Source organism: Schistocerca serialis, chromosome 9 (genome assembly GCF_023864345.2).
Source record: "Schistocerca serialis cubense isolate TAMUIC-IGC-003099 chromosome 9, iqSchSeri2.2, whole genome shotgun sequence".
Classification (NCBI taxonomy): Eukaryota; Metazoa; Arthropoda; class Insecta; order Orthoptera; family Acrididae; genus Schistocerca; species Schistocerca serialis.
The window spans coordinates 80,219,586-80,242,535 of record NC_064646.1 but is presented as its reverse complement, the minus strand read 5'-3'; positions in this window follow the sequence as shown (position 1 = coordinate 80,242,535).

The following is a 22,950-nucleotide window of genomic DNA, read 5'->3' as shown; positions in this document are numbered from 1 at the left end:
GAAGCGAATCATAAAACTAGATGGCCAAACGGAGAACTGAACTCCCCCCTCCCCCAACTCCTCACTCTCGGAATGTGAATCCAGAGTTTTAACAACTGTGCTACTCGCTCGTATAGAAAATTCAGACTTTCTAGTACTGCCGCATCGTTGCTAGTTGCAGTACCACGGGTTTAACCGATTGTACAATACAGGTGCCTCACGACAAAGGTATCCGCTCTTGTTCATTGGGTAGGGTAGACACAAACATACTCCTTCATCCGAGGAAAAAATTTCTGAGAATGTGCCTCGGAGCACGTCGTTGTACGGAAGTGGTTGATAGATTGTGGGAAAACAGCAAATGAAGAGAATCGAAACGTTGGTGTGTACTGTTACAGAATGAAACTGAGAATTAAGTGGACTGATAAGAAATAAGGAAGCTGGCCGCAGTATCGTCGAGGAGAAGGATGACTACAAGGAGGACAGGATGGCAGGGCATGTGTTAAGACAGCAAGGAACAACAACTATGGTAGTGGAACGGTAGGTAGGCAAAAACTATAGTCAGATCGTAAAGAAGGAAGGCGGAGTGAGTAGCAGCAAAACAACTTTCAGCTTCGTGAAATACTAACTGATTTTTCTTAGTGCTTAAAACTTCCTATGCGGCCGCATCTTCGTGCAAAAGAAATTAATTCAATCTTAACGTGACAGTATCACCCTGTCTTTTATATCAGTGTGCCCTATGGATCGCTATGGCGGTAGAAGGCGGAGTGGCGCAGTGTATGTGTATATTTGTTTGTGTATGTGTGTGTGTGAAAGAGAGAGAAGAGGGTCGGGCTGGGAAATAAATGGTGACAGTTGACTTTGCTTCTTATACACAAATTTATGTATACAGCAAGAACAATAATAATACGACCAAAGTTGTTTTGCGGGAAAAAAAATTAAATCTTCCAACAATTACAACAGTCACTCACATTGCAATGAGTACATGTTAGTCACTTTTACCATACGCGCGTGTTATGTAGTTTTCCTATGCCATGGAATGATAATGGTTACAGAACTACTGCCTGCTACCTTTCCTAACCTGTAAATACTGGCTTCACTGCAACGCGATCAGCGGCTGCGTGTATTCTAATCATTGCGGGCTTGTGAGCCGTCAGCGTTCGCACAACTTCGCCGTCTACGTTCCGCCTCCTGCGGAAGTTGGACGAAGAATGCCGGTCCATCCGCAGAGCCGCCGCCACGGCAGCGCCTCTGGCGGCCGTTGCCGCAAGTAACAACAGGTGCACACGGTTAGTGCGGCGTCCAGCCGGTGGCGGCGCGCCATTCGCGGTGAGCGCGTCTGCAGTGGACTTCAGTTCGGTGTTCGGTTTTTCGCGGAGCGGGACTATTGAGTTCCCCCTGGGATACCTTCCCCTGCCCCTGTCACTGCCACTTCAAGAGCTTATTTGAACAATATTTTTTACAATCTTATCTGCCATTCCACTCTTCACTTCTGCGTAACAGCCAAGTGTGTAGCGAAAAATACAGAAACCTGCTACATGCGGAGCACCTGTCACGCGAGAGGATGAAATGCGAAGATTCTTAAGAGTGGTGCTTCTGATCGTGTGCAATAACAAGCTGGAGACAGAAATGGAATTTTTGAAAATCTTATACTTGCACCAATGTAACTAGAACTTACTTTTCATATTTATGGATTCTTACTTCTCGATAGAACAATTCCATGTTTAAGGTTGAATAACAAGAACAATGTTTTTGTTTCACTGATTTTTGTTTATTTCACACTAGTTTTCAGTTTATTGGGCCATTTTAAGGAAACAACTAGTAGCGTCTGAAAGGGACTCTACTTCTTAGGCAACCAAACATTATAATCAAAGAAGCAATCCACTTTGCATATTTGAGTGTTGTGCATCAAACTCGTTTCTTAACGTTGTAATTACGCTTTACACAGTGGACAATATAAAGCACAATAAATAATTAAAGTACAAGATATTACAGGTATCTTCTCTTTCGATGTTTAGTACAAACGCTTTACCGTCAAATCATTAAAAATGAACACTGGTTCAATGTTTCGTGGAAATAAAGTACCTACTAATAACAATAGTCTGCGAAGAAGTCGTGCAGATCACAACTTTACGTACGAACGAAATATTGAGAAAGGCAGCAACCTTAAAAGGTACTTACGTCATCTGTTTGCATAACGAAAACAGTAAAGAAATAAATGAATTGTGTTCTATGATCAGGAAGTACCGACCGGATTTTTACTGTTGAAAACATTACATTCTGAATTTTAAAACCGCCACAGTTTCTATCAAAACGAAACATGCTGGATATTGACAAAGTAACGTGAATAATTTTAAATGCTGAATTAGACAGAGACTGAATTGCTAGACTATTATGTTTCCGATTTTAAAACAACTACATTTTCTCTCACATGAAAGCAGGAAGAATGTTTAGGTTTACAAAGGTATTCGAAAAATAACAACTGTTAACACAAAAATGCTAAAGGAGCTTAAGAACACATATTCACCATTCGTAGCAACACTGATGTTCCGGTAACGATCAACACGCCAGTGTTCTCAATGCAAGCTAATAGTTCCAAAAAACTTAAATATTTTCCTCTTTTTGTCAGATCAGATTTTGCGGACTGAAAACATTCACATGTATCCTCTTCACTGGTCTCTAGCGCGGAACAGTAAAAAATTACAGGAAATGATGTCTTTAAAGTATGTTCAAACACATTTCAATTACGTTGATGACAGTCCCGATTTCAATGGCAGATGATGCTGGAATAAAGGGAATTGCCATAAACAAATACGCTACTTAGAAACAACAAAAAAGTTAAAATTAATTAGTCCAATTGTATGTAATTTGTACTCTGCCGTGATAGAAAATTCAAATAGTTGGTGATTTTCTATGTAGCGCTATGTACTACAAGTTCAATGAATCAGAAAGAAAATAAAATGCAGTAATCAAATCCCACAAAAAATCTGTACGATAGTAACAATAATTTTCTTCTCTAACGAGGAAAAATTAATCAATTTGGAGATCTTATTAGGGCTTGTATGAAAATTTCTGTGATTCAACAAATGGAACATGTACAATGTTGTAGGATATTTTATTTTTCTGCTTCAAATTAATATTTCTGCAAGATTTATGCGGCAAATCGCGGTAAATTCCTGCTGTAAACCACTCACCATAGAAGTACATATTGCCCTTCGCAGAATACCATGATACCTCACTATAATGGTACAAAGCGTTTATTTCTTTGACTTACGGCACAAAGAACACGGATCACACATCTTCCAGTTTTGGCAGCATTTCCTGCGTTCAGTAACACGTCATTCGTAGCTACTGTGTTCTGGTATCACATAATCAGGGATACAAAGATCAAAATTAAAACTAGCTTAGGTCAATCTGGACACTTCCAATTAGAAAATTTCTGGGAGTGGCCCGAAGTGCGATGCCGTTGTCGAACCGCGAAACCAATGTTTTAGTCTCTAAAAAACTCGGACTCTGACACTACCGCAAAGATACATCTGGTGAACCTTAGGCGAAACGAAACAAAATCTAGACACGGACGCTAGAAAAATTGGTCGTAGTGTAGAAAAGAGCGTACAAAGTAGTTGTGGATTTCCCTTAATTTTTTATGTCCTGCGGATACGTCCACACGACAATTAAAAAGAGAGTTTAAAGTATCTATTATATGAATATGAACGAACAATTTTCTCAGATCTTGCCAGTAAATCGAAGCCTTACGTTTTGCTATTCTTACGAGACTATGTGACCGTTCGGCTTCATATTATCACACCAAAAAAAATGGCTCTGAGCACTATGGGACTTAACATGTGAGGTCATCAATCCCCTAGAACTTAGAACTACTTAAACCTAACTAACCTAAAGACATCACACACATCCATGCCCGAGGCAGGATTCGAACCTGCGACCGTAGCAGCCGCACGGTTCCGGACTGGAGCGCCTAGAAACGCTGGCAAGGGTTGCAATTTATTTTTTCTTCGTTCGTAGGTACACAGATGTACAATTACATGTACAAAATAAACGAAAGACAACGATTTTTATGCATTAAATTAAATTTAAAAGTTTATTCAAATGATTTGGGATTTAAAACATTTTTTGGCCTTTTCGTCTTCTGAAAAAAGAAATGATTCTTTCGACTGTCCCACTCGTGAGCGTGCAACGTATAACTGGCAATGTAAAAAGCATGTATTATTCAGATTTAACCCACATATTTGAAGCATTTTGCCCGCGAATGCATGTCACACGTATTTAGTGAACGTTTTATATATATCACCCGTGTCTCTAGCGAATTTCGCCCTGCCACTAACTGAAAGAGGATTGTCGCTCGCAACTAATTCTCCGCTGTTTTACGCTATGCCACACGAGAGGCCGTTAAATGTATTTATGGTATTGAGCCATGGGGTATTATCTTTGCTTCCGATACACGGTAGCAAAATTATGCTCGCTGCAGTGCTCTTTCCACGATGCGGTTGATGCACTGAAGTACACTGTTAAGAGACAGGTGGCGCGTCATACTTTTAAAATATTGCATCCAACTAATTGCAAGAAAAAAATACCAACCGATTATTTTCAGACGTTATTCATGTCACCCCTTCACATCGTAATTCCTATCCCCGAGTGGTAGTAGGGATATCTTATTCCCACTGTATCTTTATACAACTAACGACTCATCTACGTATGATATTTGGTTGAAACTGCTCCAGCCGTTCCTGAGTTATGTTCTTATGTTACCCCTTTTCACCTGAAATTCTCAGCCATAGGGTTGGTAGAGATGTGTTACTGTCACAACAAATTTTTCCAGAAATCTACTTTGGTAGAAATAAATCCAGGCATTACAGAGATATGCTGATAAGTCACTGCGGCACCCTCTGCCACCCCCTACTCTAGGCTTGAAATGTTATCGTGGCTGACACGAAAAGTCTAGCGACCCTAAAAGTCATAAATTTGATATTAACATCGGTTGTTATCGAATATTTTTACATGTCACGTCTTCTCACCCTTACCCATGGGGGTGGTTGGGGTTATTACCTCCACAATATTCTTCTATGAATAATTATATAACTATACAAATAATATGTGTTGTATACATAATTTCTGATTGAAATTGCTGCAGACGTTCTGGAGTAAGGTTCTTTCACCCTGCACCCTACGCTGATAGATGCTTCTTACCCCCACAGAAACCTTGGAGGGCGTGTGCACAAGAACCAAACAAAACTTTATCGTAGTCGGGTATACAAACGCAAAGAAGATGATCGAATATATATTTTTGTATACCGAATTATCAGTCGTGGCTCTCTTGTAGATACGAAATAATGAAGTCCAGAATTGTTGTAATCGAGTGAAGGTTTCTGATGTATCTGGTGAAGCACAAAAGACACGTCGAGCGGAAATCTTAGAACGGACACTCTACGATGTGGAAGGAAACAGAGGAGCTTCCTCTATCGCTTATCACTTGCCTAACGAAGAGGCAGATGTAGCCATCAGGCGAAGAGTGTTTCGCGAGTGCAGAAATTACCTGCTGTGTAGATATGAACGAATTAAGTTCCGCGCTGGAGATGGAGAGAGAGAAGGGGAGGCAAAAAAGAGCACTGCTATTACTGGTCACGTAATGGTTTGAAATGGGAAAGCCTAGCTGAGATAAACAATCCTTTCTCGGTATCCGACTGGGACCGGATGCGGGTTGTGGCAACAGTGACAACAATGGAGTCTGGTTACCGGATTGTGTTTTTCATAATTTAAATTTGGCGTCTAATTAAGGATCCAGCGTATCAACTCCAGGAGATGGAAAAAAAGAAGGGAGGAAAGGAGAAGAGAAATGTTGACGCGACCACACCCATCCAGCCGCAGTGTCCCCGTCTCGGAACTTCTGACCCCCCCCTGCCCCCCTACCATGTACCCCCTCCCTCCCCTCACTTCCCCTCGCATTACAACAATAAGCTTCGGCGTTTATTAGCCACAGTCTAGGCTCCTCTCCGCCTCCTCGAGAAGGGAACGGGGTATCCCAAGATGGCCGCGGCGTCGCTCGTCGCCTTCGGCCCGCCGGCGGCTAAATGTTTCGCAGACGACATAAAACACGCCAGCCATTCTTATAAATCAAAATGGCCCAGCCGCAGTTTTATGCTAATAATAAATTCGGTTACAGCAAGGATAAAAATCCGACGGCCAACTTTTACGGGCAAAGGAACCTATACAGCCGCAGCATGGCCGCGCAGTAAAGACGGAATTATATTCCGATTGTTTTCCCTAATATATCCGACATAAATGATTCTCTCAGCTCCAACTCCCATATCAGGGTTATCGCTTTCTGACAATAGTGCGAACGGAAAGGTCAGCCTTTTAGAGGCCCCGCCGCGATGGAAGGTAACTGGCGATTGTGACGGCTTTTTACGGCTACGGTAGGGTCGCAACGCTTCAAATTTCGAAGCACCGTCGTAATTAGGGGGCGTCATTTCGGCGAGAAAGAACATTAGCGGCGACAAAGTCCGTATAATCGACAGCTGAACTCTTATCTCTAGAACGCAAATTAGCCATTACACTACCGCACTTTGCCCTGTAGCGACAATGTATACAAAACACGGGATAAAATTTTGCATGCTCTCGCTGTACGCTACAGTCTATTTTAACAATAACACTAACGTCTGAGGTTACTGTCCGGTTTTAAGCCGCAAGTAGACCGTTTCCAAGCAACCATTTCTCAATTCATGTCTAACACACAGCGTTTACTCGCGTCTCTGTTTTTCTTCTCAACAGATGCACACTACAGTGTTTGTTTTACCTGCTAAATCTTTTTACAGGGAAAATGGTCAAATGTGGCTTCTTAGAGACGATTGTTACTGGTAGTTATATTTTGATATTTTTTAATATTTTGATATTTTTTAAATTCTCAGAAAGGTAAAGCTCTAGAAAAAGAAATGATTATTCGTCCAATATCAGGTACAGACTATAGTTAGCATCTCTTATCCACTATAGAAACATTACGTACAAGCCAGCCAAGAAGAATTTTTTTTAATATGTAGTTGAAAACAACGGAACAATAATAGTTTAGTATAATTGCACACCAATTATTTTATACACGCTTTTCAGCCGCACTTCACAGATTATTTCTGATTCTGCGCTATGGTTTCGCCCTATCCTGTGTTACAGATGATAAAAAGTTATCAACTGAACAAAATGAATGCTTTTCGTATTACAAACTAACGCGACAAAAGATGGAAATGGAAGAAAAGCAGAGCCAATACGAAATGTTATCAGATATGAATGTTCTCATTTCGCTCCTGTCTCGAGTGGTAAATGGTTACATAGTGAAGCTGCAAATAAATACTCAAATAGTTGCATGTGTTTTCATAAATTCTGATCTCAAACTTAATTTTACACCTTCGCTTTGCACATTCGTTAGTTATTGTTACCGCAGAAGAGTTTTTATCCGTGTTGATTAGGAACTTAAAAACTTATTCTTTCTCGTAACGGTAGAGACGACCCTGTTAGTTACCTTGTTATTTAAAGAACTGAAAGTTTACTTATATGATAATAAAGTCTTTGCTTTTTAGTGCAATAACGATAAATTGTGGAGAGGAAGGAAAGTGAATTACACGCGAGATATCCCGTGCAACATCGAAAATAATAAAATTACGAGGATAACGAATTCTTGTCGTCAAAGTTACGTTATTGAATTTATACCAAAGAAAGGAAGAGACTGTTAAAGACTGGAAATGTTACAGCAGAAGAGTAAAACTATAGAGATGCATTTAAATGGAGAAACAGAAAACAGGTTGTTGTGGACACTGGTGCAGCATACGTGCAGAAAAAAAAAACAGTAGAGAAGATAAAAAGAAGGACTTTGAGATAATTCCTGTCAAAAGATTAATCATACAAACAAGCAGAAATAGAAAAGACGGTAATTCGCGAGCTGACATCTCTTTCGTCACATGTTTTCTTCATATTGATCACGGTACATACTGCGCAGGAGACTCCAGAGTGAGTAGCGGAGGGTTCCTTGTACCAATATTTGCCGCATGCTGCGCTATTTCACTTGCGTGCGGATAGAGGAAAGAGTTACTCTATGTATGGGTACGTTCGCGTCGTGTTCTCTCTTTTCGTATTCTCACGTTCCCTGCGAGATAGCGACAGCAGAAACTGTTGCACAGTGTATCCAGAATGGCGGTTCTCTAAATTTACCCAGCAGAGCTTCGCGACAACAAGGACGCCTTTGTGCCGAAGATTCCCCTTTCTTGGACGCCTGAGCATCTCTCGCGTAGTGGGCCTGCTACGATCGTGTGGGCACGCCTCTGAACCCCAGGCAGCGGTCGTGGCGGCGGAGTTCTCGCCTGTCGGGCGGAGCGCTGGCGCATCAACAGGTGCCTATGGCCGCTCCTAGCTTCTAGCAGTCCGCCGCCACCCAATTCCTTATTTCTTTACGCCGGCGAGAGGGCCACGCCAGCTTTCGCTAGAGCTCAAGTGTGCGCCATTACGCGCAGCAGACAGAAAACGAAAGTAGAAAATTCTGCAGTGGGCACGGATGGGGATTTGCGATAGCCTACGTGTTTTATCAAGCACGGGTGTTATTCAAATATACCAATCAGGTTTAACGTTACATCAGAATTTGCAGTCACAGCATCTACATCTACATGGATACTCTGCAAAACACATTTAAGTGCCTGGCAGAGGGTTCATCGAACCACCTTCACAATTCTCTATTATTCCAAACTCGTATAGCGCGCGGAAAAAACGAACACCTATGTGTTTCCGTACGAGCTCTGATTTCCCTTCTTTTATAATGGTGATCGTTTCTCCCTATGTAGGACGGCGTCAAAAAATATTTTCGCATTCGGAGGATAAAGTTGATGACTGGAATTTCGTGAGAAAATTCCTCCGCAACGAAAAACGCCTTCGTTTTGATGAAGTCCATCCCAGTTGCTGTCTTACTTCAGTGACACTCCGTCGCCTATCTCGCGATAATACAAAAAGTGCTGCCCTTCTTTGAACTTTTTCGATGTGCTCCGTCAGTCCTATCTGGTAAGGATCCCACATCGCGCAGCAGCATTCTGAAAGAGGACGGACAAGCGTAGTGTAGGCAGTCTCTTTAGTTCATCTGTTACTTTTTCTAAGTGTCCTACCAATAAAACGCAGCCGGCCGATGTGGCCGTGCGGTTCTAGGCGCTTCAGTCTGGTACCGCGTGACCGCTACGGCCGCAGGTTCGAATCCTACCTCGGGCATGTGTGTGATGTTCTTAGGTTAGTTAGGTTTAAGTAGTTCTAAGTTCTAGGGGACTGATGACCTCAGTAGTTAAGTCCCATTGTGCTCAGAGCCATTTTTGATTCTTTCGGGATTTAATTAGCCAAGAACCCGGGGTTTTTCTGCTGTTACTTACAAAGTGCTGAACTCATGTCTTAAATTGATTCAGAACCGTCGCCGGACGTGGCACTAAGGGCGTAATTTTCTTCAGTGTTACTACACAGTCTTAACTCAGCTAGCACGCAGTGCGACAGAGAGTATGTGACATACGTATAGCGAAGTGGGCTAGTAACTCTCGGTGGAAATGGAAAACAAGACGAAAATGGAGAAAGAAATCCTAGAAAATACAACTAGCTACAAACGGAAGCAGAAGACGAAAGCTACAGATTAATAGTTCACAACAAATCATGACAGAAGAACAAACCCTTTAAAGGTAATCACCAGTCGGGAAAAAACATCACCTTGAGACGCGTCCATTTGTAATACTGAGGCAAGGAGTCAAAGTCATTCGACTGCAGTTCCGAAATCTCATGAATTGTTCACTACGCCGGAAAAGCATCAAGATACACACTTATTAAATGAAGTAATATTCCGACTTCATCGCTTAATCACTATTATTTTGAAACTACACACCTTCACGCATTTCACATTATCTTCTGAATCATATTAAAAGAATGACTTATGCGCAGTATGTTGTCAGATATCCATATACAATCATACCGTGGGCTAGTCCACAGTTGTACGTAGGAATCCGACGAGATACTGTGTATCGACACTCTTTTAATGTGGTTCTGATGGTGAATTATGCCGAAACGAGTTTAAGTTCATAGGTTTCAAAACTTTAAGAAAGAAGTCCAAGACAGGAAATTACGTTGAGTAGTCACATAATGATCGCGGACTCGTTTAATGTTTTTTTTTGTCATTTACTGACAAAAAGAAACACATTTAATTTCGTCCGTAGGTCCTCTGAAAACTTTCTTATGGCTGCCATATGCCGTAATTGCACGAGAATCTACGGAGGGATTTGAGGTTTAGCCGAAATACTTGTTGCACAGCCTAGGGATCACGAATAATACTCTTCTGTGCCACTGCGAAACGAAAAAGAGTGATGGCAACTTATTCCCCCACCGTGACTGGAACACCTAGTGTGCTGGAGAATCGGTAGGAGTGCGGAAAGCAGTCTCGGGGCTGCAAACGGGTCCGCAACGCCGGGAGGTGTGTCGGGCAGAAGCTAGGCGCGTCAGCTGGCGCCCGCATAAATAAATGAGTCGGCTGACTCGGCCGCGAAGATGCGGCCACCGGCCCTGCTGTCTCCCCCCCCCCCCTCCCTCCCCGAGTCCTACAGGAATAGTGCGTGATTCACGCGCGCCCGCACGCGCTCTGCGAGGCGCCCTTGTCCCAGGTCCGACGCCTGACACGCACTTCACTAGCGTGGCGGCGCCCTGCCGCCCGCCGGCCAATGACGGCAATCAGCGAGAGGCTGGACCTGACTGCTGCGTACTGGCCACTAAGCGTGCAGATGACGAAGACTCTGCGAGTTTGTTGACCAGTGTTAAAGTCTTTCTTTACCCACGAGCAGCTCACTCCCGTTTTCAAGAAGAGTCGCCGAACAGGGGCACAGAACTAAATCGCCGACGCCAGTCTGTTGTAGAAATCTGAACACGTTTCATGCTCGCTTAGTATGACCTTCCTGGACGCCCAAGATCTCCTCTGTAGGAATCAACGTGGATTACCAGACTACGGGTGCGTGAAACGTGGCTACCTCTATTCGTCCACGAGACCCGGAAGGCAGCAGATACCGGCGCCCAAGTTGTAACCGCGTTCCTTGACTTACGGAAGGCATTCGACACACACGCTTTCGTGGCCACTTGTTGATGTATTATGTGTTTAATGTTATAATGGTTCAAATGGCTCTGAGCACTATGGGACTCAACTGCTGAGGTCATTAGTCCCCTAGAACTTAGAACTAGTTAAACCTAACTAACCTAAGGACATCACAAACATCCATGCCCGAGGCAGGATTCGAACCTGCGACCGTAGCGGTCTTGCGGTTCCAGACTGCAGCGCCTTTAACCGCACGGCCACTTCGGCCGGCGTTTAATGTTATAGTTCGGCACTGTTATCTACTTAACGTTACGTATGGAATTAGAGTAGTTCCTCGTATGAAGAACACAGAATGTCGTACGCTGTGGAATTTTTAGACTATTACTGTTTAGAAAACTACTACTGTTTAGAAAACTGCTGTGAAATGCCGAAGTTCAGACGCGCGTGACAGTGGAAGCTGAATCTCCGTATAAACAAAGGTGACGTATTACGCATTAAGAGACAGAAGAACCACTGGCAGCAGGCAGTGACATCTTTTAAACATCCGTGAGTATGCATGCGTACGGAGCGATTTAACTTGGAAAGACCACATAAAACCACATAACCGTAGGAAAGGCAGATGACAGAGTGAGATTTACAGGAAAAATGGACGTGTCATCCACCCACAAAAGAGGTACCGTACAAAACCATCGTTCGGCCGTTACTTCAGAACTGGTCATTAGCCTGGGCTAGCCTCGGAACGTCAGAGAAATTTTGTTGTGACCACCTCTACGGGACCGTCAGCGGAAATTGGCAGATCTCTGCAATTCCATCTCGTGTGAGTTGTCGCTAGATGTATGGAGAATCCATATCCACAGAGAAGTGTCAGAAATCTAAGGAAGCCAGTTGAAGTTAGTCGTCCCTATAATAGCGTGAACTTTTAGATGACTTATCTAGCTACGAGTATAGGGACCTGATGGTGGCAATGAGGCACCGAAGCTGGTAATCTAAAAAATAATTAATAAAATTACTTTTGTTTGTATTTATTTTCTTCACGAAGTTAGCAGATGTGTGCGAATTTCTTTGTCCGGTAGGACTTCTGCAGTTAGATTCGTGAGGATGTAGCACGACATTTGGAGCGACTGCATGGAGATGCCATTCCGCTGGAACTACAGGTAGGGCGTAACCCAGCGATCAGCGCCGTTTGGCAAGTAGGCTGAGGTAGCTCGAAGTCCCTAACAGCTCCTGGGAACGCCATTAGAACTGCTCGTTATAACAAGGGCAATCTAGCCGGTTGCGTTGGCCGCAGCAGGACCGATTGTATCACGAAGCGACACAATAATAATAATAATATTAATAACAGCAAGGCGGGACGAAGAAACAGCCGACCTAATTATACGACGCACGCACTGCCCCGTGGCTAGCACTATCCACCCTCCCCCCCCCCCCCCCCCCCCCACTCCTACGAAACCTTTTTCTTGCCTCTACCCCTCCTTAGGGGCAGCCCGTCAGTGACGTCACCGAAATTTATGCAAGTGTTGCGACCGGCGGGGCCGCTCAAACTGATTGGGGCCTCTCGTGACTATTCGGCGTTTCCTGCGGTACCAATCAAAAGGAAATTTACTACAGACTGCGCCGACTGCCTCCTCCCCCGCCTTTCAGACCCCTGACCACGCTCAGGCTACGACTAGACATCGCTACCGATTCGAAGAATGAAACTGATGTTCGAGCGGCTCCAGCAGTTTTGCTCCTAATTACTCCCCCTAACTAGTTGCTCAACCAAGACTATTATGTGGGAAAAAACGCTCCCGAACTAGTCCTCTCCAGAAACAAAACTGGCAGCAGTTGATTTTAAAACTGCAGAGCAACCGAGTGAATTTCCAGTCGTACCAGCTACTTAACAATCCCATGAACTTCCTTCGTGAATAGCAATTTACAGTCTTCAGCTTCTAGCCTCTCTGCGAACTGTTTGCTGTTACCAAGTTTTCAAACACACACACACACTTCTGGGACCGTCAACATAGGGTGCAAATTTTTCTTCAAATGGTTCAAATGGCTCTGAGCACTATGAAACTTTACATCTTAGAACTCAGAACTACTTAAACCTAACTAACCTAAGGACGTCACACACATCCATGCCCGAGGCAGGATTCGAACCTGCGACCGTAGCGGACACGCAGTTCCAGACTGAAGCGCCTAGAACCGCACGGCCACACCGGCCGGCCGCAGCTTTATCGCACCCTGCCAAGCGGAATCAGTGCAGGCAACCAGGCCATAGGGGGCGCAACAATCATGCTGATAATTGGGCTCACACTCCCAAGTGCTTTGTAAATTTGATTGTATTTGGTAATCACTGAAATAACATCACATATCCTCTCAACATGTGATGTTCCATCTTGTTTCATACTCCCTTCGAGGTGTTTCACTTTTCGCCGCGTGGGGTAGTTAGTTTTATTGATAAAAAGAACTTCGCATGTTTAAAGAAATGTGAACGACACAAATGTGGCAGTACAAATCGGTGGTTGTTGTGGACGGAATTCACCATAGCCATATTCTCCTGTTCGTTCGGAAGCATTCAGAACATCTTCGTTATTTATGACTTTTTATGAGAAAGCGCCTATCCAAAGGTTGCTTATGTTCTTTTCGTAAGACACATAAAGTGGGAAATTACAACATCTGTAGCGTCTTTCCGTGCGTTTAAACTTACATCAGCCTCAAATAAAACATTCTCTGGCCAGCCTTTTTTTGTTTTTTTGCTGTTTATTAGCTGCAAATGATCTTATCTACAGTGAAAAAACGGCAAGAACAGAGTTACAGAAAAATCTAGATAAGTAAATGAAGCTAACTTTTGTTCCCATCTAGTTCAGCGTAACCTGACGACTGACGCTTTTCGCAGACTCACACTTTGCCTTCAGATGTATCCCCGCATCAAACCATTGGATCTGCTTATGCATTTGTTTCTCCCTTAGCTCCTTCCAGATACGGCGCGCTTGATGGCTGTTGGAAACGCTACCTATTAAGAGCCCGATGTCTCTCAGACAACACAGGAGTCGGTCGGTATTTTTAGTCGCCTTATGAGACAGATATTTCTGGCGGCGTCCGTGTACTAGGGAATAACACACGTCCATGCGAGCTCGCCCTGTGTGTTATCCGACGTTCGGTGTGGGGGAGATACTCGACACGCATTTCAAATACTTCTGTGTGTCGCGTCTGAAGACACGACAGAGAGAGAGAGAGAGAGAGAGAGAGAGAGAGAGAGAGAGGAAGGGGGTGGGGAGATGTAGAGGGAGAGTTGGTTTAAGAATAGCTAAGAATGGAAAATTAAAGGCCACTAGTGGCATAGGGGAGCAGAAGAAAAAGAGGAACAACGTTTATTGGAAAACGGTTGAAAATATTTCCTTGTTCGTAGGACGTGTTGTTACCGGCTCGTTATGCTATGAGCGAGGCTACTACGCTGGCAATAGATATATCAAGAAAGACATGACAAGTTGCGTTATGTCGCTCGCTGTTGTACGAGTTGCCGATGTAATTAGGTTTTACTACTTCCACGTGCGAGGAAAAATGTGCAAGAAGAGGCCCATCACAGGGGGCCGTAAATAAACCGCAGTCAGTGGTCACGGAATTGCAATTAGTACACTGATAGATGAAATAGTTTGACCTGGATGTTAAAGCACATCGTGGAATAAGCAAATAAGAATTTTGTGGAGAAAAACCAACATTCATCTGAAATCGCGAATTGTTCAGCTAAGAAGAAAATCAAACATATACTTCTAAATGTAGACAATGTAATATGCCTTGTGATGACGACTCCTGGGGTGGAGGGCACTTCTGGTACAACTACAAGCGCTTTCCCCCTTTGCTGTTCTATTCGCGAGTGGTAGGCGAGAAGAAAGACTATAAGTATGTCTTCGTATGAACTGTTAAAATGTCTGACTCTCTAATCGTGGTCAGTTTGCGATTTGTGTATGGAATGAATATGTTGTGTGACTTGTTATTACGTATACTCTAGGAATTTTAAAAGTGAACTTGACGCAAAACGCCCCTCGAGTAGGATATGCCACCGGATTTTTATGCGAACCCATGGTGAAACGCGCCGCTCTTCGCTTTATCTCTTCTATTAATTCTACCTGTTACGGTGTCCGAGAGAAAAGCAACAGACACCAATCGACTGAACCCGAATTTTGTAAGCCTTTTCTTTCTCGGATGTATTATTTAATATACGATGGTTATTGTGTTAAGTGATTCATCACCAGTAGTGTAATCGAACAATTATGTATCTCTCCGCCTGTTAATGAACAATAAATTACACTTACTTTCGGTTGTAACTGTAAGTTCCTGCTCTAACTGTCGAGCCTCTACAGGTATTCCTGTGTACTGCTGCAGCCGTCTGCGTATATTGTAAACAGCAACATCCTTACAGTACTCTCTTGGATAACTTTCACTCAGTAGCAACTCATGGCACACACCACGCGAAGAATTCGGAGCAGTAGGTGCGCAAGTACTCCTGCCGTGGGTTAACGGAGGCTATATGTCCAACTGCGGAAATAAGATCATAAGACTTTCAGAACAGAGAACGTACGGGGAAGTATTAACTGAAACGGCAAAGTCTGCGAACTGATCGCGTCTCTCTGTAGCCTCTCCCCGACGTTATTCAATCTCTATATTGAGCAAGCAGTGAAAGAAACAAAAGAAACATTCAGAGTAGGTATTAAAACCCATGGAGAAGAAATAAAATCTTTGAGGTTCGCCGATGACATTGTAATTCTGTCAGAGACAGCAGAGGACTTGGAAGAGCAGTTGAACGGAATGGATGGTGTCTCGAAGGGAGGATATAAGATGAACATCAACAAAAGGAAAGCGAGGATAATGGAATGTAGTCGAATTAAGTAGGATGATGCTGAGGGAATTAGATTAGGAAATAAGACACTTAACGTAGTAAAGGAGTTTTGCTATTTGGGGAGCAAAATATCTGATGATGGTCGAAGTAGAGAGGATATAAAATGTAGACTGGCTATGGCAAGGAAAGCGTTTCTGAAGAAGAGAAATTTGTTAACATCGAGTATTGATTTAAGTGTCAGGAAGTCGTTTCTGAAAGTATTTGTATGGAGTGTAGCCATGTATGGAAGTGAAACATGGACGATTAATAGTTTAGACAAGAAGAGAATAGAAGCTTTCGAAATGTGGTGCTACAGAAGAATGCTGAAGATTAGATGGGTAGGTCACATAACTAATGAGGAGGTATTGAATAGAATTGGAGAGAAGAGAAATTTGTGGCTCAACTTGATTAGAAGAAGGGATCGGTTGGTAGGGCATGTTCTGAGGCATCAAGGGATCACCAATTTAGCATTGGAGGGCAGCGTGGAGGGTAAAAATCGTAGAGGGAGAACAAGAGATGAATACACTAAGCAGATTCAGAAGGATGTTGGCTGCAGTAGGTGATGGGAAATGAAGAATCTTGCACAGGCTAGAGTAGCGTGGAGAGCTGCATCAAACCAGTCTCAGCTCTGAAGACCACAACAACAACTGCCACCTTTCTACTATCAAGGTCCTGTACAGCTGAGAAATTCCATTACGATGTAATGAATTGTGCCTCATTTTCTACAACGACTGAGGATCATAGAATGAAGGCTTTCACGACCGGGTGACATGGCTGTTGATATACTTTCCGGTATGTGAGGTCATGGTCCAAGTACTTTTCTGCTCCTTACGTTTCGTCCAGAACTGCGCTGGACTTCCTCAGAGGCGCTGCTCCGCTGAGTCTTGCCGACTGACTGGTCGGGTGTCTGAGAGCGACTTATATATTGTGAGAAAGGGGGGCGTGGTTCAGGTGACACGTGATGAGCAGTGATAATCCATAGCAAAGATAAGGTTGACTATCGATTACCACCTTGTCAAAGATAAAAATTGTTAGCAATTTTGTAGAGCCACTGATAATCCATAGCACAGATAAGGTTGACTATCGATTACCACCTTGTCAAAGATAAAAATTGTTAGCAATTTTGTAGAGCCACTGTCCATATATCGCTAAGTTTCATAGCCTCCTCTTTCCTATTGAAATTATCGTGATGTTTATAAATTTCGATAGCTTCTCTATATAGCCGTGGATAGTAATTTAACGTTGTAGATAAACCAGGCAACCACCAAGTGAAGTTTTCGGATACCGAAGTTTTATCTACAACGTTAAATTACTATCCACGGCTATATAGAGAAGCTATCGAAATTTATAAACATCACGATAATTTCAATAGGAAGGAGGAGGCTATGAAACTTAGCGATATATGCACAGTGGCTCTACAAAATTGCTAACAATTTTTATCTTTGACAAGGTGGTAATCGATAGTCAACCTTATCTTTGCTATGGATTATCACTGCTCATCACGTGTCACCTGAACCACGCCCCCCCTTCTCGCAATATATAAGTCGATCTCAGACACCCGACCAGTCAGTCGGAAAGACTCAGCGGAGCAGCGCCTCTGAGGAAGTCCAGCGCAGTTCTGGACGAAACGTAAGGAGCACAAAAGTTCTTGGACCACGACCTCACATCCCGGAAAGTATATCAACGACTGAGGATCACCCAGAAGCCGAGTGGGGAAGAGTGGGTGGTTTTTTCTTCGGTGGTGGACCGCGGAAGGTGCGGCGCGCCGGCCGCCTCGGAAGTCGCCAGCTGCGCCGGGCGGCACCTTGTGTGGACGCGGGCCGGCCGTGGCGCACCCTGCGTGTTGACACACGCCAGAGGCAGGGCCGGGCGCAGTGTGCTCAGCGGGGGACGGGGAGGATCAGAACACAGAAGGTGAAAGGGTAAATACAACGCCGCGCCGCCTACGACGCGGCTGCCAGGCCCCGGCGCGCGTTTGAAGCGGCGAGGGCGGCATCATTAATTCCCGACACTCCGAAAACAGCCGGTGGGCAGTCTGGCCGCAGCGCGCGACAAAACTGCAAACAGGGCCGCCGCGTGGCCGCTGTTTACCCTCCTCCACCAGCAGCGGCGGCGGCGGCAGCAGCGAGAGGAGGAGGAGCGGCGCCTCTGTGCGTGTCGCCGTCCGACACGAATTAAATGTGCGGCGCTCAGCCGTAAAGCGGGGAGTGCCGTGTATTGTCCGCGCCTAGGCCGCAAACAGGCTCTCCTCCGCCGACAACTGTGTGTCACACCATCCCTACTATCGCTATCAGGAGCGGGCAACGTTTTCATAGAAACATTGCACGGGTTCGGTACCGTCACGTTCTGAAATGTTCCAACCTTTCGGCCGTTGCTGTAGGTAGCTTCCATCACGGCAATTTATACAAGGTGGTTGAAATTAAACTTCGCTACTGGAGAGGCCGTCCACAGCTCGTGGTGGTGTTCTCGCTTCCCGAGCACGGGGTCCCGGGTTCGATTCCCGGCCGTTGCTATAGGTAGCTTCCATCACGATAATTTATACAAGGTGGTTGAAATTAAACTTCGCTAGTGGAAAGGCCGTCCACAGCTCGTGGTGGTGTTCTCGCTTCCCGAGCACGGGGTCCCGGGTTCGATTGCCGGCCGCTGCTATAGGTATCTTCCATCACGGTAATTTATACAAGGTGGTTGAAATTAAACTTCGCTACTGGAGAGGCCGTCCACAGCTCGCGGTGTCGTTCTCGCTTCCCGAGCACGGGGTCCCGGGTTCGATTCCCGGCCGTTGCTATAGGTATCTTCCATCACGGTAATTTATACAAGGTGGTTGAAATTAAACATCGCTACTGGAGAGGCCGTCCACAGCTCGCGGTGTCGTTCTCGCTTCCCGAGCACGGGCTCCCGGGTTCGATTCCCGGCGGGGCCAGGGAGTTTCTCCTCCCCTGAGATGCGTGGGTGTTGTTTCGTCTTCATCATCATTCATTCCCATTACGGTCGAAGGCAACGGCAAACTCCTCCATGAGGACCTTGCCTAGTACGGCGGTGTGGGTCTCCCGCATCGTTCCCCTACGCTGTAAACAAGCATAGGACTTCATGCCACTTGGTCGGCCGGAGTGGCCGAGCGATTCTAGGCGCTACAGTCTGGAATTGCGCGACCGCTAAGGTCGCATGTTCGAATCCTGCCTCGAACATGGCTGTGTGTGATGTCCTTAGGTTAGTCTCTCATATGCGAGATGCATGTCGACAAACTCTTCATTAGTACGCCTTTCCCTACTGCTGTGTTTCAGTGTTGACGTACAACTAATAATGCCGGAGAAACAAGCCTGAGAAAGAACCGAAGAGTGAAGGGGGCATTACTGCTTGGTAGTAACAAGTACTGTGGCTGAATGTAATAAGTTTGTTTCAAAGCAAGATATACTGCACAAAGCGTCGACATTTTCATTGTTGTGCAGATATTTTCAGTGTAAAACAAATACAAAGATAAATAGGGGGAGAAATGAAACGAGCCGGCTGGAGTGGCCGTGCGGTTCTAGGCGCTACAGTCTGGAACCGAGCGACCGCTACGGTCGCAGGTTCGAATCCTCCCTCGGGCATGGATGTGTGTGATGTCCTTAGGTTAATTAGGTTTAATTAGTTCTAAGTTCTAGGCGACTGATAACCTCAGAAGTTCAGTCGCATAGTGCTCAGAGCCATTTGAACCATTTGTAATGAAACGAAGTGCAATTATTCCGTCAAGAGCCACCGGAGACCACTCGTCCATCAAACCAGAATACACAGAATACATCTCTGAACAACCCGAAATATTGTCGTTGGAGTGCCTACTCAGTCTGCGTATGTCACTCTGATGAAGGCTACCTATAGCAAAGGCACCACCGTTGCAACATCCTACACCAATACGAGGCATACATTCAAGTGAAATTCTTATAATTTTTTGTCATTTGCTATGCGCACTTACCCACCAATCGGCAGGGTAAGACCGCTACCAGTTAATGATAAATATCTTAGATTTAACAGAGAGATCGTCAGTCGAAGATCGTTATTACTTAATAATAAATACGAGGGCTATTCGGAAAGTAAGAAACGATCGGTCGCGAAATGGAAACCATAGTGAAAATCCTTGCACAGATGTGTTGGACAGTGTCTGCAGTATGCCCGTAGATGGCGTCACATCGCTCGGTACAGTTCAGAGCGCACAGTCAGCGCGTAAAGATGCATAGAACAATAGTGTCTCCCACGAAGTACGACGCCCTGGTGAGATACGTATTTCTCCTAATTTCGTGCAGCATTTCCTTCTTCGCCGCACACTGCAGGGGCAGTGATGACGCTCCTGCAGCGGTTTCGATGGGAAGCGTTTGATCACCCACCGAACAGATCGGACTTGGTCCTCTCTGATTTTCATCCCTGCTCAAAAGAACCGCTGGCTATGAAGACAACGCTTTGGCACCGACAACGAGCTGCAAAGCGCAGAAAATTTTCGGAAAACATTCTAGGGCGAACGCATTCGAAAATTGGTGCACAGCGCTACTACAGCAGTCGGAGAGGCGACTCTGTATAGAAGTGGCTGGAAGGTGTAGTTAACTCTTGCAAATAAAACATTTCTGGTTTTCAGTGTGGTTTCCACTTCGCGACCGAACTTTTCTTCCTTTGCGAACAGCACTCGTATCTTGTGTCCCACAGAGACCTTTGCTTCCACAGTCTGACCCTTATCTACTGAGCCGCCGAGTCACAAAAATTAAAATGATGCTTGGTGGTGGATGGAGTTGATAAGGGAGAGGACTGATTGCGGCCCTATGGGTCTGTAGCCTCACCAACGTAGCCGCCGAGGCGCAGTAGGCCACAGGGCATGGTAGTGCTACATCGTGGCAGTACTACGAGCGAAGAAGTAGGACAGCATCTTTCAGAGTACTCGGCTCGTCGCAGCTGGATGGGGAGTACTATTCTAGCAGCGGTATCGGGCATCAGAGCCCAGAGAGCACCGACAGCAGCCAAGACGGAACAGATATAAAACAAAAAGGAGGAGGGGAAAGGCGAGGACTCGATGACAACGGCCGTCGGTCAAGACGTGCCAAGAAGTAGTTTCACTTCCAAGAAATCTGCTCCGATACACGCGGCGGAGGTGCTTTGCTTTGATACCGTCGCCGATGACATACGCTGCGTGCTGACGAGTGAATGTACTCCGGGCTTATTTCCACTGCCCTAAAACATGCACGGACAGGAGCTTCAGGATGTTTCGAACGTGCGAAACGACGGTTGCAAGAGATCGGAGGGATCTTACTGCACGTCTTCTGCGCTCTCTCTCTCTCTCTCTCTCTCTCTCGGGCAGAGTTGGGGGACCATCGGTCACGCCGTTTCACGCCCGCCCAGCCGTACAGAAGCATACACGGCGGCTGGCGCGCGTGGATACAAGGAACAAAAGACGCGTCAAAAGCTTACAAACGAGCGAACGCTAAATCGCGCGCAGACCGCCCGCACCGCCGTTCGCTATTGGCACGGCAATCGTCCGCGGCGGCTAAAATAAGATGCGACGAGTGCGGGGCCATTGTCCCGCCTCCTTTCCGTATGACAGAGAGAATCTACGTGTGCGAGTCTGTGTATGTGTGAGTGCTAATGTGCTTGCGTGTTTTATGTGCGCCGTGCGTGGGTGACTATCTATTGGTACCCGCTGGACGTCTTCGCGCCAGTCTCAAAAAGTTGCGGGAGGCGACAACACAGCCATAAATCTGGTAGGCGCAGTAGTCGTTCGCCAATGTAAGCAGCTCATCGCTCGCCCGGTGTGTATTTTTCACCTTTGGTATTTGGCAACACTGATCCAAAACGACAGAGACACTGCGCTCGCGGCTGTTACAGTGCGCAGCTGAACGCGCTACAGGCCACGGCGCATCTCTAGGAAGAGACCAGCTGTGAACTAGATACACAAGCAAGTGTAAGTTCATTGGGAAAACCGAGCGAGGTGGCGCGGTGGTTAGCACTCTGGACTCGCATTCGGGAGGACGACGGTTCAATACTGCGTTCGGCCATCCTGATTTACGTTTTTCGTTGTTCTTGTTGCTGTGGTCTTCAGTCCTGATACTGGTTTCATGCAGCTCTCCATGCTACTCTATCCTGTGCAAGCTTCTTCGTCTCCCAGTACCTACTGCAGCCTACATCCTTCTGAATCTGCTTAGTGTATTCATCTCTTTGTCTTCCTCTACGATTTTCCGTGATTTCCCTAAATCACTCCAGGCAAATGCCGGGATGGTTCCTTTGAAAGGGTACGGCCGACTTCCGTCCCCGTCGTTCCCCAATCCAACGAGGCCGATGACCTCGCTGTTTGGTGTCTTCCCCCCAAACAATCCAATCCATTGGGAAAATGGAAAGAAGACTTAGAAGGTAAGGGTTGCGGATGAGTGCATATGCTACCTGCCTGGAGCGTGGGAATCGTTGCAATACACCGAGAGATATGGAGCAGTAAGACAGTGCGCGATCGTGTACAGGGTTCAATTCACACTTCGGCCATCGAGGTTTAGGTTTCGCTAACAACTTGGGCTTTTAAGTAGTAAGTATGAGATTACAAATCCAAAGATCCGGGACTCAGAACTTTTATCTGTGTTCTATGGCTTCTTTCAGCTCTGGCAACGATTTGTGGAATACGCATATATGTGAAAAAGGTCAAGTTCCACAGTGGTTCGGCGTCCTCATTAAACTGTTGTTCCCCCTATAACTAGTTGTTTAAGCCGGTTCATAGGACGGACGAAGTCAAGGGGATACCATCTACAGAACCACGCCTAGTGAAATACTGTACTGTTCAAACCGAACTTCGGGTTGATGATAGCCCTACTTCGGGAGATTAACTTAAATGCGAACATTTTAGTTTAGGATTCACCATGCCAGCTAAGTAAATCAATTGAAACTAAAATTTTCTGTAATCAGTCACTGTTGATTTACTTCCCGCTAAGCGTTTCGTACCATTGTATCCACATCATCTCATTTAATAAGACTTGGATATATATTATGTACCATTTCTGGGTAGCTTGTGGCAGTGTCTTTCAGTGTT